The following is a 22,483-nucleotide window of genomic DNA, read 5'->3' on the forward strand; positions in this document are numbered from 1 at the left end:
AAGTGAAGCTCTGGGAGAGGCAGTGGGGGCACCCCAGCAAGGAGAAGGACATCTTTAACCTCCTTCTCTAGGAACTATACTCAGTATCTCAGCATCAAGCTGCCAGAACTTTGTTCTGAGTCTGTGAGCATCTCTGCTTTATCTCAATTTATTTGTTCATCTCTTAGCAAGAAGTGTCCTAAGGTAACTGATTCTTCACTTTATGCCATTTGGGCTTACAACGTTTTCACAGGACTGCTGTACTTGGATTGTGGGGAAACTGAACTCCCTGTGAGTCAGTTCTAAGGATGAACCACAAATGAGGCAGCCTTGTCTGATGAGGCCTTGTGTACTCTTCCTCTTGATTTCTAGTGCTGCTTATGGGAAGCAAATAAATTAGCAAATGTCTCCCTCCCTCTTACTATCAATTTTCTTACCTTGGGCATCATCACTATGTCAGGCCCTGCCATAATCATCATCTCTTAATACAAAACTATGTGCTGTTTGTGCTGTGTTCAGCCACTCAGTTGTGTCCAACTTTCTGCAATCCCAAGGACTGCAGCCCCCTAGGCTCCTCTGCCCATGAGATTATCCCGGCAAGAATACTGGAAGTGGGTTGGCATTTCCTTCTCGAGGGATTTTCCCAACCCAGGGATCAAACCCGCATCTTCTGTGTCTCCTGCATTGGCTGGCAGATTCTTTACCACTGAGCCACTGGGGAATACCTAGTACAAAACTACTATGGATCAAAAGGGAACTATCTCCAGAGAAAAGTTGATCTTTTCCATTCCAAGGCATAGGGAAGCAGTGGTGTGTTATGACCTGAACTCAGGGTTTAAAATGTTCCAATCCATTGAAATGAGATCATTTTCAGCCTATTTAGTTTTCTATAAATATTATGGTAATTTTAAAAAGGATTTTCAAAATATGTGGTGATATAATCAAATGAACAATCTGGAAAGCTCAACATTAAAACTCCTAGTTCAGTTCAGTTCAGTTCAATCCCTCAGTTGTGTCTGACTCTTTGAGACCCCATGAATTGCAGCACGCCAGGCCTCCCTGTCCATCACCAACTCCCGAAGTTCACTCAAACTCTTGTGCATTGGGTCGGTGGTGCCATCCATCCGTCTCATCCTCTGTCGTCCCCTTCTCCTCCTGCCTCAATCTTTCCCAGCATCAGGGTCTTTTCCAATGAGTCAACTTTTCACATGAGGTGGCCAAAGTACTGGAGTTTCAGCCTCAGCATCAGTCCTTCCAATGAACACCCTGGACTGGTCTTCTTTAGGATGGACAGGTTCGATCTCCTTGCAGTCCAAGGGACTTGCAAGAGTCTTCTCCAATACCACAGTTCAAAAGCATCAATTCTTCGATGCTCAGCTTTCTTCACAGTCCAGCTCTCACATCCATACATGACCACTGGAAAAACCATAGCCTTGACTACATGGACCTTTGCTGGCAAAGTAATGTCTCTGCTTTTTAATGTGCTATCTAGGTTGGTCATAACTTTTCTTCCAAGGAGTAAGCGTCTTTTAATTTCATGGCTACAATCACCATCTGCAGTGATTTCGGAGCTCCCAAAAATAAGTCCTGACACTGTTTCCACTGTTTCCCCATCTATTTCCCATGAAGTGATGGGACCAGATGCCATGATCTTAGTTTTCTGAATGTTGAACTTTAAGCCAACTTTTTCACTCTCTTCTTTCACTTTCATTAAGAGGCTTTTGAGTTCCCTTCACTTTCTGCCATAAGGATGGTGTCTAGAATGACCTTGAATTATCATTAGTGTTAGAGAAAGGCCTGCAATTTGAACGTAAACTGTTCTTATTTGTGACTAGTTCTGATACAATTTTATCTTTTACAGTATCAAAGAACTGATAGAACAGGGAAAATCCAGATTCTTTTCTCTGAGTTACTGGCCTCATGACAAGCTACATTAGACAGGCTCTTGTGGTGAAAGATTAAAATATTACCAGCTTTGTTTTGAAATTGTGACACAGAGTGCTTTTTTGGAAACTTTCTGAGGTGGTTTGGGCCCTTAACTTGCCTGGTAACCACAGCTTCTGAACTAATCCAACTCACCGTTTGGGAATTTCCAACTTGGGAATTACTAATAGGGGCACTGGTTTAGGCAATGCTTTCTCTTCTGGTTTGCAGGTGAGCAGACTCTTTCTTATTAAAGAAGAGTCTGATTACAGCAAGTGAGGGGAATTTTTTACACTCTGCCTCCAGAGAGCAGATTTTGGAGGGATTCTCTTAGACCAGAGCATCTTCAACTATAACGTGCATGCCAATAATGGAATCTTCTGGACATCTTGCTGAATAATTAAGTCTCTGGGGTTAGGCATTTCCAACCAGGTGATGATGCTACTACTAGTTCATAAACCACAATCTGCACAACAAGATCTTAGAGAAAAGTCAAGTGTGCCTCTGGTGGCAGGAGAGGACCAAGTGCTTTCAGGACACTTAGAATTTATGTCACAGGACTTCTCTGGTGGTCCAGTGGTTAAGACTATGTGCTCTCAATGCCAAAGGCCTGGGTTTGATCCTTTGTCAGGGAACTAGATCCCACATGTCACAACTAAAAAACCAACTGTACTGAAACTAAGACCCAGTGCAACCAAATAAATAAATATTAAGAAATAACTTATGAATCTAATTTGTCTTTGGGCACCAGTACATTAATGCCAAACATCTTTAGCTGCAATAAACTTCTCTAAATTTATATATTATAGAAACTCCTCCTGAGATAATTGTCATCATGGCAGTTAACCTTACTCTGCCTGAGTTTAGCTGCATCTCTTCTGTGTTGCTGAATCTAATTGGGCAGCAATTGCACATTTTAGTTCTTCAGCTGTGTTTGTTGTCCTTGCTTCTCACCTCTGAGGAACTGGTGATTCCTGCCGAGGTGTACTGGGTGCACTTTCTGATACTCTGCCTAAAAGTGATGAGTAGACACAAGATATCATGTGTCCTCAGATTCAATGAGACAGATGGCTCTTATTCCAGGAAACTTACTCAAAAACATTTAAATAAGCATGGTTATTACTGTGAAGAGAAAGTGAGATAAAAATGTGAAAAAGTGGAAAAAGTATATCCAAAGACAAGGCTAAGGAATTAAAGACAGTAGTGCTATATTTCACCTGGCCTCATGAATAGAGGGCCACAGGGAACTAGACCCTTGATACCAGGCAGAGACTTAAGCATAAGAATTGAGTTTGAATGCTTCTAGATTAGAAGCAGAAGACTTCACTTGTAAAGAATTAGAATTTGCACACATGAATCTCACTTTATACTATGTGAAGAGAGTGTATTTCTGAAGAATTGAATGGAGACTGAACTATGTCCAGTTTCTTTAAGAACACTATCATTTGGAAATCATCTCTCTTTTTTCAAGAATTTAATTCACAGTCATTTTCCACAATTGAGACCTATTAAGTCAAAAGGAATCTCTTAATGTGACCTTCTCCTAATTCATTGCTGTGGTCAAAGCGGGTTTAAGATTTGAAAGTTTTTCCTCAGTGTGTAATTGATTGGAAGACTGTTTCCTAGTAAAGTATATTGTTACATTTCTGTGTGGTTGATAAACAGAGAACAAAGGGACACTCACCAGAGGCTTCTGTTTGCACATAAAATAAAAGCCTTGTGGTGGTGAGAGCTTTTGTGTTAACCAAAATAAAAACCCAAATGGGGCAGTTTCCCAAAGGATGGTTTAGTCATTTATACAGTTACATGACTAACTTATGTGTATGCCTTTTGAATATGCATTGATTTACTACCTTCACACAAAGGTGACCGTTTTTAGTTTTTAAGTGCTTGTCATCCATTCACCAGCCATTTCTCCCTTTTCTATGATTCCAACTTCTAGTTGAACAGCAGAAGAGTTGAATCATAAAAGAAAAGTAAAAAACAAAACCTTTTATTTGTTTGAAGGAAATTCTTTCCATGTGTCCCTGCTCCTTCCTTTGCTAATTTGGATCATGTGCTCGGCTTTAGTCATCTGTCCCAGGCAGAGAGGGGCCAAGCTCCTCCTCCGCTCACCGCAGGGAGGTCTGGAGGTCTATGAGTGGTAACTGAAGATTGCTGGACCCACCACATCCTACAAAAAATGTAATAGCTGCTTGAGGCTTAGAGCTTCCACTGGAATTTGAGGCTAAAAGCATAAAATAAGCCAAAAACTAAAAGGTCTGCAGGCAAGGCACGAGTTGATTGAAAGAGAGGAGGAAGAAGACGAGGGTAGAACAAGAAAGAGCCAATATCAAGAGTGGAGATGATGAGCCAGGAGGAAGAAAGAGACCTTTATGTTGGAATAACAGAGGCCCCTGTGTTCTTCTTCTGCACACCTAGGAATACAGGTGGTACCTTCAAGCTATTGGAGTCAAGCTATTGGTGCAGATATCAGCTTCTGATGATAAAATGGAATGTGTATTAGATAAACAGAAGGACTGACCTCTAAGAGTTCAGAATTCCCTAGGTCCATGCATAACTTGTACATGACAAGCTCCTTTAAAGTTTTAGGGAAATAGAAGAATACTCTAGAATTTTGTACTTAGACTTTAAGAAAACCGGTAAACATTTTTTTCAGAAGCCAAGCTTACTTTCTCTCAATGATTTATCCATCTATACTTTGTGAAACATTTATTGTCTATGCTACTCACTTGGCAGTAATTCAGAGAGCATGATGATGTACATCATTTGTACTGTTTTCTGGTATTGTTTCTTAGTACTTGAATTCTTATTCGAATTCCTACTTTATTTTGGTTTTCTCTGTTACTAAGAGAGAAATATGGATACACATTAAAAAAATATGGATACACATTCTTTATATTCTTCTCACTTTCTCTGTTACTAGGAGAGAAATATGGATACATATTTATTTTGAAATATGGATATACATTCTTTTAGATTCTTCTCATTCAGAGGTGGGCTACATGCCCCCTTCTAGGGAATCTGGGTGGGCTCTGACCACTTCAACCTATAGAGTACAGCAGAAGTGATGCTGTACTACCAAAAACACGTGGCTGTAAAACCGCAACTCACTTCCAATGGTGACTCATGAAAGACAGGCTTGTTTGCTGGTCAGATTCACTCTTGGGTCCATGAGATACTGTATAAGAAGTGTGACTACCCTCAGACCACAATGCCGTAGAAACCATATGTAGACAGATACTCCAGTTAACAGTTTATGCCAACTTCACTATTTAGCTGTCTCAAGGTAGGGACAGATAGGTATGTGAAGATGCTACATTGGAAATATATCTTCTATATCTTAGTTCTCAGAGGATCCTTGTTTAGGCTCAATACATTGGAGAGCAGAAATCAGTCAGAGCTGCCACACCTGTCCACAAACATTATGCAGCTGTAGTATTTTTATATCACAATGTATTTAGGTAGTTTATTGCACAGCAGTAAAACTGAAATCGAAGGAAGAACTTTTAAAAGTTAAATTATTATTGGTTTGGAGGTAGTTTCAGCCAAATGGAAGCACTAGTGGCAGATTGGAGGGTGAGAGTAGGGGTTCAACCAATTTGTTGATGCTATATCTCTCTTCCTCTTTCTGTGCATCAAGCAGTGTCTTGTGTGATTGTGTCTTTTTTATGATCCCAGCTTCTGCCAGTCAGCCCTTGAAATAGTTTTGGAAAGTATTTGGAGATGCCAGCTCCTGGTCTTTGAGAACAACCTCCTCTGACCCGCTGATTCTAGTGGTGGTAGTGGATTTCTGCTACTGTTGATCTCCAGGTTTCCTACTTTCCCCTGATTGTCTTTCAGTTCTTCCTTTGGGCTAGTTCTCAGTATTAAAGTTTTTCCTTTAAACTACCTACTTTCTTGACTGGGCACTTGTTGATACAGGCTACAGATCACATTTCTTTATATGCTTGACTGAACACAGTAAATATGCAATAAGTACTAATTAACTGACTAAATACAGGTCAGTTCCTAGAACAGTCATCTTGTTTGATGAAATAGTGTTGGGGCATCATGTTGACCCTTTATAATCCTTCTAGAAGTGTAGCATATCAAAATATTAGCTAGAGCTTCAACTTGGGCATGATTTTACGGGAACACCCTTGCAACTGATCAATTCCTTTATGCATAATAGGAGTAGAATGCCAAAAGTTTTAATGAGTCTCTTTTACATTGGAAGAAGGTGAGTTGAGCCACTGTTTTCCAAAGAATGTTTCCAGCTTAACCTTTAATTTTTTGAGAGCAATAAAATGGCAAATGTATTAGAAGCTAATGCAAAGTGGGTCTATAACTATTGTGCTTGAGCTTTAGAAGTTGTTTCATTGATATCTTTTTTGAAAAAATGCTTTGAACTTGTAAAAAGGAAATGTACCCCTGTATCTGTATCTATATTATTGGCTTAAGACAGATATGACACATCCATACAGAGGTGTATTCTTTCTAGTGTTAGCATATTAGCTTAATATATGAAGGTAGTTTGAATCATTCATTCTAGCAGCATAGATTCAAAAGCACACATCCTCTTTTTTATCCTATATTATTGAGTTTGCTGTAGTGAGCTGTAGTCATGATTCTATAAGAGCTGTTGTGTAATCATGTCCAAATCACTTAATTATTTTCATTCATAGAGTCCATAAGTATAAAATTAAAGGGTTGGACTCACCTCCCAGATAACTCCAGCTTGAAAATACTGTGCCATTCTCAGTGGCTGATTTCATGCTCCTACCCATCCCAAACTATTCCATGCATGCTTTTTTCCTCTACAGTCTTCAGAAATGATTTTGTCATGATTCCTGTAAGGAATAATTATCATTATTGTAGTATTTCTATTTTAGGGGCCATCTTAAAATAGAATTGTTTTTTCAAGGGAGAAAAGGGACAGAAAAGATCATTCTGTAAGTTCTTAAAATGAGAATCTATCTGAATGTTTGATTTTGGTTTGGTTTTGGTTTTTTAACAAACATATAGGACTCATTACATGCTAGGCACTGTTTTGAGAATGCTTCAAACATGATTTCATTAAATTCTTATAATATCTTTATGGTATCTTCATCTAAACCATAAGCAAACAGAGGGACAAAAATGTAAATTAACTTGCTTAGGATCGCACAGTTAGGGAGTAATAGAGCTAAGACTTAAACTCAAGCAGGCCACATTCTCCACTGTTGGATTATGCTGCCTAACAACTTAACAGAACAGCTGTGGGGATTGTAATTCTAATAAGAATTGAGCAACCCAGATGGTATACTGGTGGAGGAGTCACAGATCTGAAGAGGAAACTGGGCAACTTCTCTTATGTGTAATTTCTGTAAATAAGAAAATGCTGACAAGAGTGAATGTTTAAATTTCCTTTACAATAATTTTGTTTGAATCCAAGTCAGCATTTCATAGAAGTTAAGGTCATCATTAAGGCTGGTACAATTTTTCCTTATCAAGTTTGGATGTGATCACTCCCGGAGGTAAGAGGGGATTAGATACTTCATTAGTATTGATTCTGAAATTTGGATTTTCTAACTGATGCCATCTTGGTATGCCCTTGTTTGGGCCTGAATCCTACTTTATTTCCATAATAATTTATGTCTATTTAGGCTCTTGAACTAGAAATATTACTCTAAATATTTCACAAAGATGTATTCTTTCTGGGGAAACGTTTATATTTCTTCGTAAAAGAACTAAACTTAGTTTTCTTTTCTTTCCCTAAACTTTGCATTCCTTGAACTAAACTCCCTGAGGCTTCCTAAGACTCACTGTTATGAATTCAATTATTTTCTTTTAGGATTTTTAAATTTATTTTAATTAATTTATTAATTTTAATTAGAGGATAATTACTTTACAATATTGTGATGGTTTTTGCCAAACATCACCATGAATAGGCCACAGGTACACATTTGTCCCCCCATCCTGAACCCCCTCCCACATTCCTCCTCACCCTATCCTTCAGGGTTGTCCCAGAGCACTGGCTTTGGTTACCCAGCTTCATGCATTGAACTTGTGCTGGTCATCTCTTTTACATACGGTAGTGTTCATGTTTCAATGCTATTCTCTCAAATCCTCCCACTCCTAACTTCTCCCACTGAGTCAAAAAGTCTGTTTTTTTACCATCTATGTCTCCTTTGATTCCCTGCATGTAAGATTTTTGGTACCAGCTTTCTAAAGTCCATATATATGTGTTAATATATAGTACTTGTCTTTCTCTTTCTGACACACTTCACTCTGTATAATAGGCTCCAGGTTCATCCACATCATTAGAAATGACTCAAATGTGTTCCTTTTTATAGCTGAGTATTATTCCATTGTGTAAATGTACCACAGCTTCCTTATCCATTCATCTGCCAATGGACATCAAGGTTGCTTCCATGTCCTAGCTATTGTAAACAGTGCTGAGATGAACATTAGGATACTTTTTTTTTTTTTTCAATTCTGGCTTTCTTGGGGTGTATGCTGAGCAGTGGGATTGTTGGGTCATATGGCAGTTCTATTCCCAGTTTTTTAAGGAATCTCCACACTGTTCTCCATAACGGCTATACCAGTTTGCATTCCCATAAAGAGTGTAAGAGAGTTCACTTTTCTCCACACCCTCTCCAGCATTTATTGTTTGTAGACTTTTTGATGATGCCCATTCTAACCAGTGTGAGATGATGCCCCACTGTAGTTTTGATTTGCATTTCTCTAATAATGAGTGATGTTGAGCATTTTTTCATGTATTTATTAGCCATCTGTATGCCTTCTTTGGAGGAATGTCTGTTTAGGTCTTTTGTCCACTTTTTGATTGGGTTTTTCCTTTTTCTGGTATTGAGCTGCATGAGCTGCTTTTTATATTTTGGAGATTAATTCTTTGCCAGTTGTTTCATTTGCTATTATTTTCTCCCATTCTGAAAGCTGCTTTTTCATCTTGCTTATAGTTTCCTTTGTTGTTCAAAAACTTTTAAGTAATTAGGTCCCTTTTGTTTATTTGCTTTTATTTCCATTACTCTGGGAAGTGGTTCATAGAGGATCTTGCTGTGATTTATGTCAGAGATAGTTCTATGTTTTCCTCTAAGAGTTTTATAGTTTCTGATCTTACATTTAGTCTTTAATCCATTTTGAGTTTATTTTTGTGTGTATGGTGTTAGAAAGTCTTCTAGTTTAATTCTTTTACACCTAGTTGACCAGTTTTCCCAACACTACTTGTTGAAGAGACTGTCTTTTCTCTATTGTATATTTTTGCCTCCTTTGTCAAAGATAAGATATCCATAGGTATGTGGATTTATCTCTGGACATTCTGTTTTGCTCCACTGATCTATGTTTCTGTCTTTGTGCTAGTACCATACTGTCTTGATGATTGTAGTTTTGTAGTATAGTCGGAAGCCAAGATTGATTCCTCCAGTTCCATTCTTCTTTCTCAAGATTGCTTTGGCTATTTGGGATCTTTTGTGTTTCCATACAAATTGTGAAATTATTTGTTCTAATTCTGTGAAAAATACCATTGGTAGTTTGATAGGAATTGCACTGAATCTATATATTGCTTTGGGTAGTATCTTCATTTTCACTATATTGATTCTTCCAATCCCAGAACATGGTAAATTTTTTCATCTATTTGAGCCATCTTTGGTATCTTTCATCAGTGTTTTATAGTTTTATATATACAGGTCTTTTGTTTCTTTAGTTACATTTATTCCTAAGTGTTTTATTCTTTTCCTTGCAGTGATGAATGGGATTGTTTCCTTAATTTCTCTTTTTGATTTTTCATTGTAAGTGTATAGGAATGCAAGGGATTTCTGTGTATTAATTTTATATCCTGCAACTTTTCTATATTCATTGATTAGCTCCAGAAGATATCTGGTGGTAATCTTCATGGTTTTATATGTAGAGGATCATGTCATCTGCAAGCAGAGAGAGTTTTACTTTTTATTTTCCAATCTGGATTCCTTTCACTTCTTTCTTTTCTCTGATTGCAGTGGCTAGGACTTCCAAAACTATGTTGAATAGTAGTGGTAAGATGGGCACCCTTCTCTTGTTCCTGATTTTCCCTATTTTTTTATTATTGTGAAATTATACATATGTATACATATACACATTTATCTATACTATAAAAAGTACATGTATATATATACACACATTTTAGATATATATATATATATATATATATATAGAGAGAGAGAGAGAGAGAGAGATAGACAGACAGACAGACCGACCACATGTGAATAATTTGTTGATGGGCTTCCTTTCTGCATATGACATAGTTCCTAACAGAATAATATGGTTCTCAAGATCCACTGTATTTGTGGCAATGTCTGTATACTATAAAATAATTAAATTGCAGTTGGTAGCAGTAGTTCCAACTACCTTTGTAATATTTGGGGGCTGTATCACATATGGCTAAAATGCAAGCAGACAGCTAGTGACTGAGTCTCTTTTGCTGTATCAGGAGGCAATTTGCCATGGACAACATCTCTACTATTTGATGAAAATGAAAGGAAAATTTAAATATCTTATAATCTTGGGCTTTTAAAAATGAATTAAATATATCCACACCCAATATTATAAGGGCTTTTTTTCCCCCTTACACCCTCCAAATTGAACAAAGTATTTGCTATCTAGAACTTTATTTCAATAGTTGAATATTTTATTAGATTTGTTTTAAAAGGGTAATTTTAGCTCTTCACCCAGGCAGCCGAGCAGCAGGCGCAGAGATGCAGATCTTTGTGAAGACCCTGATGGGCAAGACCATCACCCTTGAGGTGAGGTCGAGCCCAGTGACACCATTGAGAGTGTCAAAGCCAAAATCCAAGACGAGGAGGGCATCCCACCAGACCAGCAGCGTCTGATCTTCTCTGGCAAACAGCTAGAGGATGGCCGCACTCTGTCAGACTACAATATCCAGAAAGAGTTCACCCTGCACCTGGCGCTTTGTCTGCGAGGCGGCATCATTGAGCCTTCCCTCCGCCAGCTCGCTCAGAAATACAACTGCGACAAGATGATCTGCCCCAAGTGTTACGCCCACCTGCACCCCCGTGCCGCAAGAAGTGCGGCCACACCAACAACCTGCTCCCCAAGAAGAAGGTCAAATAAAGCTCCTCCATCTGCTTCTCCTTTGCCCGCAGGGCGGCCTCCTGCCCAAACCCCGTGGTCCTGGGGCCTCAATAAAGTTTCCCTTCCGTTGGAAAAAAAAAAAAAAGGTAATTTTAGTGGGTAGTAGAGAATATACTCTGTGATTTCAATTGTTTCAAATTTGATACTTGTCTATGGCCCACTATATGGTCCAAATTTATTAATGTCCCATTTATACCTAATATATATATATATATTCTCTTGTTGTGGGTGGAGTATTCTTTAAATATCGTTTCAGCTATACTAGTTGCAAATATTGTTCATATCTGTAATAATTCTTCCTGATTTCTGTATCCTTTTTCTGTCAATCACTAGCATTTGAGGGTTAGTTTTACTTTCCTTTTAGTTTCTGTCAACCTTTGCTTTATGCATTTGAAGCTTTGTAATTGAGTGGATAAACTTTTGGTTCTGCCTTATTTTAGCTTAATGAGTAAGTTTCATATTCCATGTTATCTCCCCTCATTGGCTTATTTGCTACATATTTTTGCCCTATTTTTGGCTAGTGGTTTTCTAGGGTATACAATATACATCCTTATTTACAGTCTACCTGCAAATAATATCAACTGCTTTAAATATAAGAACTTTATGTACACTTCTGTTCTTCTTCTCCTATGGTTTGCAACTTACCATATATATATATATAATAAACCCCACAATGAATTGTTAATGTTTTTCTTTAAAGCTGGGGTCAGCATTTTTTTGTTTGTTTGTTTTAATTCTTGAAGGGCCAGATAGTAAATATTTAAGGCTGTGCCAGGGCAATGTCCCTATCAAAACTATTGAAGCCTGCCACTTTGGTATAAAAACAGCCTTAGACAACACATAAACAAATGGATGTGACTGTCTGCCAATAAAATTTTATTTCCAAAAAGAGGTGGAAGCAAAATTAGCCAAAGGACCATGGTCTGCTGGTCCCTGCTTTAAACAATTATCTCTCATTGACATTCAAACAAACAAGTATATTCACCACTTTTTTTTTTTTTTTTTACTTTCTTCACTTCTTTGAATAGATTTGAATTTCTATTTGGTATACATTTCCCTCTGCCCAAAGAATTTCCTTGAGTATTTCTTATCAGATGGTTCTACTGCAAAACAAACACCCCTCTCCCAACACATACACAAAGATAAACTTCTCAGCATTTGTATGTCAAAAGAATTTTATTTTATTTTAAAAAGATACATTCATGGGTCATTGCCTAGTGGAATTATTTTTCTTTCAATATTTCAAATATTCCTCCATTTTCTGTCTTGAATTGTTTCTGACAAAAAGATTGAAGAAATTCTAATATCTGTTTCCTTATAACATGACTTCCATCCTCATCTACTCCCCTCTACCCTCTGTTTGCTTTTAAGATTTCCTTTTGACTGGATACCCTATTTGGTTTATTGTGTGCTTCTTGGATTTGTGAGTTTATGTGTGTGCATGTGTGCTAAGTTGCTTTAGTCATATTTGATACTTTGTGATCCTATAAACTATAGCCCACCAGGCTCCTCTGTCCATGGGATTCTCCAGGCAAGAACACCAGAGTGGTTTGCCCTCCTTCAGGCAATCTTCCTGACCCAGGAAAGAAACACACATCTGAATATATATATAAATGGAGTCTGTATTAGTTTCCTATTGCTACTGTATAAAATTAATCCTAGTGGCTTAAACAAGTATTATCTTCAAGTTCTAGATGTCAGAAATGGTTCATATTCCTGAACCTGCATCTCCTGAGGCTCCTGAATTGCAGGCAGATTCTTTACCACTGAGCCACTGGGGAAGGTGAAGTGAAGTGAAGTGAAGTGAAGTTGCTCAGTTGTGTCCGACTCTTTGTGACCCTGTGGACTGTAGCCCACCAAGCTCCTCTGTCCATGGGATTCTCCAGGCAACAGTACTGGAGTGGGTTGCCATTTCCTTCTCCAGGAGTTTACACCTTTTATCAAACAGAAAAATTTCAGCTACTTTTCCCCCTGCCTTTCCCCACTCTCTTCTTTTTTCCATAAGGGTGAATAACGTGTCTATTAAAAATGTCCATACCCTAATCCCTGGAACCTGACATTCATTATGTTGGTAAAAAAATAGCATTTTACCTTACATGTGTGGGGATGATTAGTTTAAGGATTTTAAAATGGGAAATTAATCCTGGATTATCTGAATAGATTCAACGTAATAATAAGGATTCCTAGAAGAGGGAGAAACGTGGGCTGCCATGAGAAGGTGCTGTGATAACAGAAGCAGAAGTTGGAGTGATACGCTTTGACAATAGAAGACTGGACACAAGCCAAGAAATACAGATGGCCTCCAGAAGCTGGAAAAGGCAAGGAAATATATTTTTGTTCAGAGTCTCCAAAAAGGAGTAAATTCTGCCAATACCCTATTTTAGCCCATGAAATCCATTTATACATATATTCAGCTACTTGATATTGTCCATAGGTCACTGAAGTTTTATTTATTTTTCTTCAATCTTTTTTTCACTCTGTTTTATGTTATATGACTTTGATGGCAACGTCTTGAAGTTCACTTATCTTTTGTTTTGCAAGGTATAAGCTTTTGTTAAACTCATCTCCTCTTTTTGAAAAAAATAAATTATGGTAACTTTTTAGAAGCTCCATATGATTTGGTTTTGTAGCTTGTGTTTCTTTCAACCTGATATTCATGTTTTCCTTTAAATCTTTGAGCATATGTATAATATTTCTTTTAAAACAATTATCTTTTAGTACTTTATGTCTTATATTTCTATTGACAGATTTTTCTTTTAGCTATAGTTTCCTGCTTCTTTATATGTTTCATCATTTTTTATTAGATAATAGGTATAGTAAATATAATGATTTTGAGAGTCTGGATTTTTTTTTCCTTTAAAAAATGTTGAACTTTGCTTTGGCAGGCATTTAAGTAACTTGCAAGTCAGTTTAATCCTTTGCATACTTTTTTAAAGATGTGTTGGGGCATGTCTACACTCTGTTTCTGCATTAATTTTGTTAGTAAGGTTCTCTTCTAGGCTGTCTACTGAATGTTCCATGTGTGCATTCCAGTCACTACACTCCTCCATATAGGACTTAAATATCTTCCAGCTTTGTCTACAGTCTTGGAATTGTTCAAGTTACATTCCTGAGAACTGTTAGGAAATTCTACCATATTCATGTGAGTCTTAGTATTTAGAAACAGGTTCAAAAATACCTTAACTATTAATTTTCTCAAGGCAACTCCACCATCTGTAGTTTCCTGTCCTACAAAATCAAGCTTCCTCCATGTCTCCACATCTCATTTCCATCTTCACATCTCACTGGACCTTCTAATTCTGCTTGAGTTGCCCCTTACTGTGGCACAGTCTGTGACACACCTCCAGGCAGAAAGCTAGTGGATTATAAGGCTCATGTCATTTGTTTTACTTGCTATCTTACTTCATAGTCTTGAATTATTAATTGTTCAGTGTCCAAAATCATTCTTTCCTATATATCATCCAATATTTTAGTTGTTTCTTTTGGGAAGACAAGTCCCAGTTATTCTAATATGGTAAGGTGAAAATCTCTATTCTAACTAATTTTTTTTTTTTCAATCTTAAACTATTCTCAGGAGGTTTGGATTAACCAAGATTGATTTGCATATTGTGTCATAATCAGTTAATTTCTTAGTGCTTCTATTTTCTATGCCAATGTGCATTTTATAAGATGTGAATTTTGTACATCTGTATAATAAGACAACTTTTTGTCTTGTGAATAATTTCAATTTGTGGCTCAAGGATTTTTAGAAAAACCGTACATAAATTTTCAACTCAAGCATTTGCAAATAAGAAATGAAAAATATGTCATATTTTATGCTGTTTAAACATGGAGTTTGTTCTTGGTGCAAGAGGAATATCTTTAAAGGAAAAGGAAGATAAGAGTTTTGAGTTATACAGAATATGTGGACACTTAATGAAATTATAAACATTTTTTTAATGTGATTTTTTTCCAAAGACAAGTAAATTCTCCCCCAACCTTCCTCCTTCCCTCTTGATGAAAAAATAGTTTAAGCTTGACAATCCTATCCCACTGTTCCACGTAAATAAGTTTCTTTTGAGAGCTATATTGACTTTGTATGAGCATCACATCCTTGCTTTTCTATTAACTGAATGCTTTGTTGGTTAATCTAGGTCCCAATTTTCTTCATGACCTGTAAAATTGTCTTTTCCAACTTTTTGGCAACAGTAACTTGCAGCCTTTGTGATGTTTCATGTGGCCTACTCCTTACCTTGGCTAAGCTCAGATCAGATGTCTTTCATCGGAAGTTTACAAAATGTGGTCTAACCACGAAAGAGTCTTCCAAGACAAAATCATAAGTAGAGATGCTTTAGTTAAGAATGCCAAAATATCTGTACCATCTGTGAATACAGACTTTGCCAAAGAAAAATAAGTAGGAAATCTATGGTTTCCCTTTTGAACTTCCATGTTAAAATAGGACCAATGTTGAGGTTATTTGACCACAAAATATATTTAAAAAAATAGTGTTAATTATAGTTATGCTGACTTTCCATATACTGCTTTCTTCTGTGATTATAGCATAAACACTTCTGTGGCTTCATTTTTTATGCAGTCAGTAAAACAGATTATTAAAACATCTTCAGAGAAAAGACTAGTAGTAATAATAGTGAGTATGATGAACATTTACTGTGTATGCCCCTTATATATTATTTAATGGTGAAAATATTAAGGGCTTGATGATGTAATTAATAGCTCATTTCATTAGCATTAAATATAAATTTCAAAAAATAGTAGCCTATTTAAAAATGATGACTTGAAGAATTACATACTGGTTCAGTTTAGTCAAGAAGTATTTTCTGGGGCAAGGAGAAGGAGGATTGTGGGAGAAATAATTTTTATTTAAATATTTTACCTTACCTATTCAAATCTGACCAGAGGGACATAATTTAAGCACTTGGGAATTCTCGAGCTCTTTAGCTTCAGATATTTACATATTATTTAAAGTTTAATTATATTTAAGTTCAAAATAAAAGATGAGATGATGATAAGATATTTTAAAATGTGTAGAGTAATGTACCTTATAAGTACATTATACTGCCTAACTCCTTTAAATGGATAAAAATGTAAATAAATTGTCATTTAGAAAGTAAAGTATCTCCTGGTGGATTTTAACTGCTAAATTAAATGAATCCACTAGATAAAAATGTAAGCAATACAAACTTATATACAATTAAAATATTCTTTATCAAGTTATTAATGATATTTGCTGCAATGAACAATTTTCACCTTACAAGGGTTATTATAATAAATAGTATTTCTTTGTCACATCATAGTCTAATTCAGGACAGGTATCTCTTCTGGGTGTCCTTTCTTCAAGTACCAACTCAGAACTCCAGCCTTTGATCTTGAGTCTTTGGTCTTTTCCAAATTTCCTTAAGAATCCAGGGCAGAGATCTTTACAACAACCCTATACTTAGGATGTTGCCATTACCAATTCACAAAGGAATACTCTGATTAACATCCAGCTTTTTATTGTGCTTGAAATCAACCAGATGACAAATAAAATCACTCACTCACATCTCATCCTTCAACAACATTTTGCCATTTCCGGGAAAAGTGAAATCCAGTTTCATTTGTTATGGGACCTGGGAGAAGCTAGTGCATTGCATACAGACATTGATCCTGACTACGGACACTGCAGTGGCCTTGAACCAGCTGGAGAACACTGTCTCAGACAGTCAACCATGGACAAGAGAGCCTTTGTGGAAGTCCACAGAGATTTCTAGCAAAGAGGTTCCAGCACATTGTTGTGGTGGTGGGGTGGGTGGGTGGGAGTAAAAGTTGTGTGCACTGGAGAGGGTAAGAGGAACTGTTTGATTTTACTCATCTCATCCCTTCCCTAAAGTGACACAACTCAGGGCCAAGAGAGAACTTCTTGGCTCAGGATTTTTCCCACAGGCCAGAGGTTCGGGGACAGAGTGAGCATGTGATTGAGAACCCTGCTTCCCCAGCTGTGGATGATGCTGTCAAAGAGGCTTATTTCTCTCTTGCCTCATCCAGAGTATGCAGTAGTGAGCTGCTTGACTGAGGGGTGGGAAAAGGCTGGGAGAAAGGCAGATAGCAGTCTTGCAGGGTTTCAGAGGGACATGGTTCCTACTAATCAGACCACGGACTCCATCAAGAATCCTTCTGGGGACACCTTGCCCTTGGATCCCTGCAGCTGGCCCACAGGCACTCTCATCATGCCTCATGCCTCACTGATATATAGCCCCACCCACCTGTGGAGGTTCTCTTGGTGTGCTCCCAATGGCAGAAAGAATGGCTACTGAGCATGTGCAGAAAGCCTGCCCACATCTTCAGGACAAGTAGGGGCCACAAGCTTGAACTTTAGTACAGCCCTTGGGAAAGCAAAAGGAGACAGCACACAACCTGATGTGTTGCAAGATCACAGCCTGAAATGTTCTTCCACAAAGAGAGCAGGAAGCATGGAGCAGGCGTATCCATTAGAGGTCCGAGCAAGGCTCAGAGCCTCTTGCAGGGCCATCAGAAAGGATTCCTCTCCCGAAGTCAGTCTGTAAGAACTACAGGAAGTGACTGCCACTTCAAATACAAAGGATCAAAGAAACAAATATGAAGGAATGTGGAAGATCAAAGAAACATGACACCACAGTGGGATCACAATAATCTCCTAACAATGGACCCTAAAGACATGGAGATCTGTGATTTATCCCATAAAAAATTCAAAATAGCTATTTGAAGAAAGCTCAGTGAACTACTAATATTAATACAAAAAAAATACAGAAAGACAATTTAACAAAATCAAACAATGAAAGCCATTAAAAAAAAAAGAGAGAGAGAGAGAGAGAGAGAAATTTAATGAAGAAGTGTGTGGCATGGTAAGTCACTTCAGTGGTGTCTGACTCTTTGTAATTCTATGAACTGTAGCCTGTCCGGATCCTCTGTCCATGGGATTCTCCAGGCAAGAATACTGCGGTGGTTTGCCATTTCCTCCTCCAGGGGTCTTCCCCCACCAGGGATCGAAACTGTCTCTTATGTCTCCTGCATTGAGAGAAGGATTCTTTACCAGTAATACCACCTGGGAAGCCCAGATAAAGGGATAGAGATCATTAAAAAGAGAGAGAGAGAGAGAGAAAGAACCAAACAGAAATTTGAAGTCTGAAGATAAAATGAATGAAATGGAAACAGCCAAATCTACAGAGGGATGGAACTGTTTCGGGACTTGTTCCTGGGATTGCAGTGTGAGTCTTCCTCCTGGGCATGAGCCTGCCTTCTCAAATGGCCCACCTTGTCATGAGCTCCACCAGGGTTTCCCAACCTCCTACTTGGATCCCAAAGAACCACAAAAAGACCCATCCGTCTTGCCCATGGATGGTTGTCAAATTACTGTCATTGAGATGAAAAAGAAATGGTGACCTTCTCTTCCATCATTTTGCTAATGTCATTTTCCAGTATTCATTTTATTACATGACCATATATCTGTGTCATAGTCTGGAAAATAGAGTATTATAAACATTCCCTTCTAGCTAAATCATCTAGAAACATAATTCTAGCCAAAGAGGTGTGCACCAGTTTGCTAGTCACAGCAGTGTTTGGCCTCTGGGAACTGCTAACCAGTTCTGTTACAAATTTCAAAAAGGAAATGTCTTTACAATGGTTTTAATTTACAATCTTTGTAAATTAAAGATTTACAATCTTTAAATGACTTACAATGGTTCAGTGGGTAAAGAAGCTGCCTGCAATGCAGGAGACACAGGAGATGAAGGTTCAGTCCCCGGATGAGGAAGATACTCTGGAGAAAAAAATGGCAACCCATTCCAGTATTCTTGCCTGGAAAATCCTATGGACAAAGGAGCCTGGTGGGCTACAGTCCATGGGGTCAAAAAGTTGGACATGACTGAGCAACTAAGCACAAGCAAATGTCTTAGAGTAAAACAGAGAATCTATCAGGCATATAAGTAAAGGAAGTTTCCAGTGATTTTTCTGGTTTCCTCTTTTGATAAGGTGGATTTTACTGACACAAAATTATTATCTCTCTCCCAGCACCAAAAGTTTTAGATACATCAAATATTACACTTTTATTTTTAATATTTGACTATTAGCTGAATTGGAGAAGAAGGTGGCAACTCACTCCAGTATTCTTGTTTGGGAAATTCCATGGATGGAGGAGACTGGTGGGCTACAGTCCATGGAGTCACAAAGAATTGGACTTGACTTAGCAAGCTATTTCAAATCCTAAAAGATGATGCTGTGAAAGTGCTGCACTCAATATGCCAGCAAATTTGGAAAACTCAGCTGTGGCCACAGGACTGGAAAAAGTCAGTTTTCATTCCAATCCCAAAGAAAGGCAATGCCAAAGAATGCTTAAACTACTGCACAATTGAGCTCATCTCACATGCTAGCAAAGTAATGCTCAAACTTCTCCAAGCCAGGCTTCAAAGTATGTGAACCATGAAATTCCAGATGTTCAAGCTGGAATTAGAAAAGGCAGAGGAACCAGACATCAAATTGCCAACATCTGCTGGATCATCGAAAAAGCAAGAGAGTTCCAGAAAAACATCTACTTCTTTTTTATTGACTAAGCCAAAGCCTTTGACTGTGTGGATCACAACAAACTATGGAAAATTTTGAAAGAGATGGGAATACCAGACCACCTTACCTGCCTCCTGAGAAATTTGTATGCAGGTCAAGAAGCAACCGTTAGAACTGGACATGGAACAACAGACTGGTTCCAAATCAGAAAAGGAGTATGTCAAGACTATATTTTCACCCTGCTTGTTTAACTTATATGTAGAGTACATCATGAGAAATGCTGGGTTGGATGAAGCACAAGCTGGAATCAAGATTGCTGGGAGAAATATCAATCACCTCAGATATGCAGATGACACCACCTTTATGGCAAAAAGTGAAGAACTAAGTGAAAGAAGAGAGTGAAAAAGTTGGCTTAAAACTCAACATTTAGAAAACGAAGATCATGGCATCTGGTCCCATCATTTCATGGCAAATAGGTGGGGAAAAAATGGAAACAGTGACAGACTTTATTTTCTTAGGCTCCAAAATCACTGTAGATATGGTGACTGTAGTTATGAAATTAAAAGACACTTGCTCCTTGGAAGAAAAGCTATGACCAATTTAGACAACATAGTAAAAAGCAGAGACATTACTTTAACAACAAAGGTCCATCTAGTTAAAGCTATGGTTTTTCCACTAGTCATGTACGGATGTGAGAGTTGGACTAAAAGAGAGCTGAGCACCATAGAATTGATGCTTTTGAACTGTTGGAGAAGTCTCTTGAGAGTCCCTTGGACAGCAAGGAGATCCAACCAGTCCATCGTAAAGGAAATCAGTCCTGCATATGCCCTGGAAGGACTGATGTGGAAGCTGAAACTCCAATACTTTGGCCACCTGATGCATAGAACTGACTCATTGGAAAAGACTGTGATGCTGGGAAAGATTGAAGACAGGAAGAGAAATGGATGACAGAAGATGAGATGGTTGGATGGCATCACCAACTCTATGAACATGAGTTTGAGTAAGCTCTGGGAGTTGGTGATGGACAGGGAAGACTTGTGTGTTGCAGCCCATGGGGTCAAAAAGAGTCAGACATGACTGAGCAACTGAACTGACTCACACACACACACATACACACACACACACATTAGCTGAATGGATAAGAACTTTTTAGGAAAAAAAAAAGTTTTAAAAATTTCTGAAATCTGAATGATGGAACATTCAAAATCTAGCATTATTAGAAAGTCATTATTGCCCCTGGAGCTGAAGAGAAGGGAAATAAAAAAAAAAATAGAGTTAACATGTCTAGTGGAAAGTGAAACTTTGTAGCAAGGGCTGAGAGGCAGAAGTGGAGGACACAGCCAGGGCTAGAAAAGCATTATTAAGGTGGAGGAATAAGGTGAGTGTGTGCTATTGGTTAAACCCAATGAGGAGCCCCAGAGCAAAGGAGCCCAGATGATAAAATCCACAGCTGCTGAGCCAACAAGGAAATTGATGAGAGGAGTGTGGAGAGTAGATCTTGAGGCAGAGTGTAATTGAGGGGCGCCATCATATAGGGAGGGGATCCCAGGTGGCTCTAGTGATAAAGTACCTGCCTGCCAAAGCAGGAGACATAAGAGAGGCTGTTTTGATCCACTGGGGGAGGGCAAGGCAACCCATTCCAGTATTCTTGCCTGGAGAATCCCATGGACAGAGGAACCTGGAGGGCTATAATCCATAGGGTAGCACAGAGTCAGACACAACTGAAGTAACTTAGAATGCACACATATACTGTATATGTGTGAATCTTTCAAGATAAAGAACACTTCTGAGTTCTCAAATATCAACATATACACATATGTGAAAGTCCTATTTCACTTAACATAGGATGAAGAAGTTTTGATATTTCTGAATGTGGACCATCTAGGACCAAGGTTATGATTTCATTTCCTACTTTTCAGCATTGAGTAGGTAGATCCATGTGTGGAATGGCAGGAAGAAAATGAAACTTTAAAAAATCTTGTGGTAGATTAAAGATGGTTAAAAATTATTAACCAAATATTAATGTTTTTCCTATTGCAAGGTGGTATTGATTCTTGTTCTCTCTCAAGCCTGGGCTGGACTTTGTGACTTACTTGACCAATGAAACATAGAAGTTATCTTTGGGAATTTTGAGGCTCAGGTGTAAGAAGCCTTGTAGCTTTCACCTGTAATATTTGCTCTTGGGACACTCCCTCTCCAAAAACAACAGCTATACTTTGAGAGGACAAAACACATGTGTGGCTTCTGTATAAGTACTTTTGTCAGACTTCCCAACTGTCAACCCAGGCCCACAGCAACTCATCCATGAGAGTCAGTCATCTTCTGCATCTGTCCAGGAGAGTCTTCTGTTGACTGTACCCAGCCATCTGACCACAATTTCATGGGATGCCTTAAATAACAACTTCCCAACTGAGCCCAGTAAACACATAGAGTTATGAAAGATAATAATGAATTGCAATTTTAAGTCATTCTGTTTTGGGGTGGTCTGTTGCCCAGCAACACATAAGTGGGGGAAAAAAAACCTTCAAGGAAATAGCTTCATAATTTCTAGACAGCCTGGAGAAAATGATCAGTGATCACTTCTTCTATTACTGACTTGGAGAAATAACTTAAGGATTTAGTTTCAAATTGATATTTTTCTCCAAAATTTAGAAAAAAAGTTGAAAAAAATTTTGAATTTGATTTATTGTTTATTTGGAGGATAGTTGCTTTATATTTGTTGGTCTCTGCCATACAGCAAAATGAATCAAGAAAATAATAGCAAATGAAGCAACCAACAAAGAATTAATCTCCAAAATATACATGTAGCTCATGCAGCTCAATACCAGATAAACAAACAACCCAATTAAAAAGTACGCAGATGACCTAAACAAACATTTCTCTAAAAAAAGGCATATGGATGACTAATAAATACATGAAAAGATCCCAACATTGCTCATTGCTAGAGAAATGCAAACCA

General features: G+C 37.9%; 1 pseudogene; it reads left to right on the plus strand.

Annotated features, from left to right (window-relative positions):
- The first annotated feature begins 10,598 nt into the window (after positions 1-10,598).
- On the plus strand, positions 10,599-11,083 carry LOC120868911 (annotated as a pseudogene).
- The last annotated feature ends 11,400 nt before the right edge of the window (positions 11,084-22,483 follow it).

Source organism: Oryx dammah, unplaced genomic scaffold (assembly GCF_014754425.2).
Source record: "Oryx dammah isolate SB20612 unplaced genomic scaffold, SCBI_Odam_1.1 HiC_scaffold_10, whole genome shotgun sequence".
Classification (NCBI taxonomy): domain Eukaryota; kingdom Metazoa; phylum Chordata; class Mammalia; order Artiodactyla; family Bovidae; genus Oryx; species Oryx dammah.